Raw genomic sequence first — 4,073 nt, forward strand, 5'->3', positions numbered from 1 at the left:
AACTCGAAAGGATATGGTTTTACTGCAGTCAGTCGAGATAGTCTCGAAACATATGAAAGTACCCCTGTACTGCCAAAGCAGCCTATTACTCACCATTAACAGAGAGAAATAAGGACAACCCCAGGTTTCTCTTCAGCTCTATTGAGCCATGTATTCTTAAAGCCCTCAGCAGTAACGAATTCATGAACTTCTTCAGTGATAAGATTCTCACTCTAAGAGACAAAATTAATCACATCTTGTCCTCAACAGGTACTGATCTATCCTCAAATACAGGGACCTTAGAAACAGCTGTAAAACCTGATATGAGATAGACTGCTTTTCTCCCACGGACCTTCACCAATTGACTTCAACGCCTTTTTCATCTAAGTCATCGACCTGTATCTTAGACCCCATCGCGACAAGGCTGCTAAAAAAGTTTTATAGTTAGTTTGCACCTCTTTACTAGAAATGATCGATCTGGCTTCACTACCAGGCCATGTACCACAGTCCTTCAAAGTAGCTGTAGTTAAACCTCTTCTTTGATCCAGATGTTTTGGCTAACCGTAGACCTGTCTTTAACCTTCCCTTTTGCCTACTGCTGTTTTCTCCTCAGATTACGGTAGCTATGGTTGGTAAAGTCATATAGCTCCGCCGTGTATCCAGCTAACGTCACCACAATGAGAAAAAAACACCAACGACGTTGGGCGCCTTTTCTGTCCGAGTTGAATTCTTTCAACTCAAAGCGTTCAGTTCAGTGCGCTTATTCAAACACGCGAGGCGCTCAGCATGTTCTCTCCTATTCCGTTCGCTCTGACCGACTTTAGCGCCGCTCCGTCTACGAAACGTTAGGTTGTCCTGCAAAAGATCCTAGCCAGGTTCAACTTGTTTACCCAACGACCCTGCGCTCGTTATCTGGCAAAGTACTGCAGTGGCCAGTCAAATATACACTCTAGCTTACTTTACTGGTTGATTACTTTGCAACGTGAATGCTGTGTTTCTACTGTTTACCTTCCGATCATCCTACGAAAGAATTGTTACACAGCCAGTATGGAGATTAACGTTGCTTTGATATAACCTTTTATAAGTGACAAGAAAACTAGAGATGAAGACCAACACATTTAAAGAAATTAAATAAAGTACACAGACAATGTATTGAAAAGTAATAATAGCCACTATAATACAATTGCTTTGCATTCTAATACTTCCTTATTAATCTTCCCTGTTCTTGCAACGGGTCGGCAATGACGCATCTTATATATATGGATCTGGTTAATAAAGTTGTGATCAGCCTCACGATGCCAACATGAACACTAAGACTGGTTCTTTAACAGAGGTCAAAATCCCTTCAGGATAAAGAGGCTGGCCGTCTGATAGGCTGGCTACCTGACAGAGCGCCTGGCTAACTGTTTGGCAGCCTGTTTGCTGGCTGGTTATCTGTACGACTGCCAGGCTGGTGGGTGTACCCAGTAGGCAGCTGGTTGGCTTCCTGACTGTTTGACTGGCTGCTGGTTGACTGAGTGGGCGGCTGGCTACTTGCCTGCCTGACTGGCTGGCTGTGTGGCTGACTGGCTGGCTGTGTGGCTGACTGGCTGGCTGTGTGCCTGGTTGGCAAGCTGGCAGCCCCAGCTGTGTCCCAAGCCAAGCCCCTGCGCCCCACCAGATCTTAATTGGGTTAAGTTTGTCCGCCACAGATAACACTTCCTCTTTCTTCCGAGAGTAAGAAACAAAAAAAATGGCCTGGCACTAATGACGCTCTTTAGCGGGGCTCTTTTCTGTTTAGGTGGAGGGAAATTAAGAAGAAGGGGGTGGGTTCCCTGCAGTGAGAGATCGTCGAGGGAAACCTGCCATTGTTCGGAGCTGAGCGCTCAATGAGAACTGAGAATACCAAGAAAGAAAGAGAACGAAAGAATGTGGATTTGGTTTGCGCTGTAGTGCTTGTCACATTGCCACTGTTTCTTTTTAGCAGCCCCTCATGGCTGAGGCAGGCCCGACCCCGAGAGATGGAGACACACACGCACAGGAATGCAGACGTGTCATTGTATGTGTGCGTGTACCAGTTGTACACACACAATTTCTCACTGTTTTGTTAAAAACCAACGCAAAGAAAATGTTCTGTAATTACTTTGGCTTCACCAAGATAAGTGTTTTTTCACTGGCTGCAGTTGTCTTAAAGTGAAGAAAAGTGTGTGCGGCGATGGCCAATGAAGTCCTTTGTTCTTCAAGCAAGCACATAAAACTTCCCATGTTGAATCTTGTTCTGTAAATTGCTGTAACATTGGTGAACTAACTCCACTTACAATTGCATTTAGTTTCATTGATAGAAACCTGATACTTAAAGATAGATCATATTGGGTTTGGCTCTTTACTAAAACAGAACATTGTCCCGGCCTCAGATAGAGCCTCATCTATCACATTTCAATGTTTCAAGCTAGTGTCTTTTTTCAGAAATGTTATTATCACAAGTGCCAACAAGCTCCACTAGAGTGTTAGGGCAGCCAGTATGTTGTCTGAGAGGTGAAACCCATTGCAAAGAGGAGGAGCACTCCTGACAAAGCTCATCGCTATATGAGCACAGTTGAAGTCGACCCTTTTTTCAACTCAGATCTTCTCACTTCTGGATTGTGACGGCTACATGGAGGAAGACGCAATTTAGAGAGCATTGGTTGGTGAGGACACAATGCTATTTCAAAAATTGCATCTTTGAGAGTTAAATATGCCGTCCAGCTCATCTAAAGCTCACTAAATAACCCATTGTATCATGTTTGTTTATTCCCTCCCAAAAACACAAAGCGTAAAAACGGCATGTTGTGGTTTATGATCTGGACTATTTTTTTGGGGGTTGGGAGCAGTTTCTTGCCAAAGCTCCCGCTCGTTTCCTTGAAACCTCACATATAACAAACATTAGCATATCCATTATTGTAAGTAAGTAAGTAAGTAAGATTTATTTATGAAGCGCTTTTTACAGACATAAGTCACAAAGTGCTTAACAGGGGCAGAATGTGTGACCATACAAGGGCCAATACTTTACATACACACAGGAAGTACAAAATGAAAACATGGTTTAAAAGCAGGCCTAGGACATGAATTTTCTAGTCAAATGCCAGTCTAAACAGGTGTGTCTTGAGCTGACTCTGGAATGAATTCACAGAATCTGAGAAACGTCGGGGTGCAGGCAAAGCATTCCACAATCTTATTGAGCTTTAGGGGTGTTGGTGGGCAGATTTGATCAACTTTGTTTCCAGTCTTTACGCTAAGCTAAGCTAACCAAACCAGCAGCTGGTTGTAGCTTTAGAGCTAATGCACAAAACATTCGAGTGGTACCGATAGGCTTTCACTTTCTGAGTGCCTCAAACACAATGACATGTTTATGATTCATTTCCTGTAAAACAGCATCGTCCTTGTATGGGAGAACAATCACAGTGAGCCAGATCTCGTACAAGGTGTATGAGTAGCACCACTTTGGCGACATTTCCGCGTGTCATTATTACACATTTTAGGTTTCCCCATGTGTCATTAAAACCTCTTCAACTCCGCGAGGACGCCGGCGCCCTCGACCCCCTCCCTTTCCGTTCTTACGGCTTGCTTACGAAAATTACGTCACAAAACATGGCGCAAAAAAAAAAGAAAAATCCCAGCATGCTTAGAAACGTGTTTTTTGCGAAGAAAGCATCGGTTTTCTTTAATTCCTCACGGATTTTTCACAAAAGGAGCCCAAACACACACTGTCCAAAGTTGCCATGGCCGCCGCAAGTCGGGTCTTGCAGCATTTTGACGGCGAAAGATACAGTATAGACCCGATTTTACGAGTAAATGTGCTAGCGGATGCTACCATGGAGCTAGCGGCTGGTATAAAACAGTGGTATAAATATGACAAACCGAGCTCGTTATTGATATAAGCAGTCGGCCGACGCGGTCAGCTTTTCACTTTTTATTTTGACTTCTAAGGCCCACTGCTCTGTTTCTGTATGACCTACAGGTCTACAGACACTTTCACTAGGTACCTTAGGGGGTTTTCTTTCAAGACAGACCTCATTTATGCATATAGTCAAAGTGGTTCAGAAGATACAGGCAATTTAATTTGGGTATGTCATTTT

This window comes from Pholis gunnellus (assembly GCF_910591455.1).
Source record: "Pholis gunnellus genome assembly, chromosome: 7".
NCBI lineage: Eukaryota > Metazoa > Chordata > Actinopteri > Perciformes > Pholidae > Pholis > Pholis gunnellus.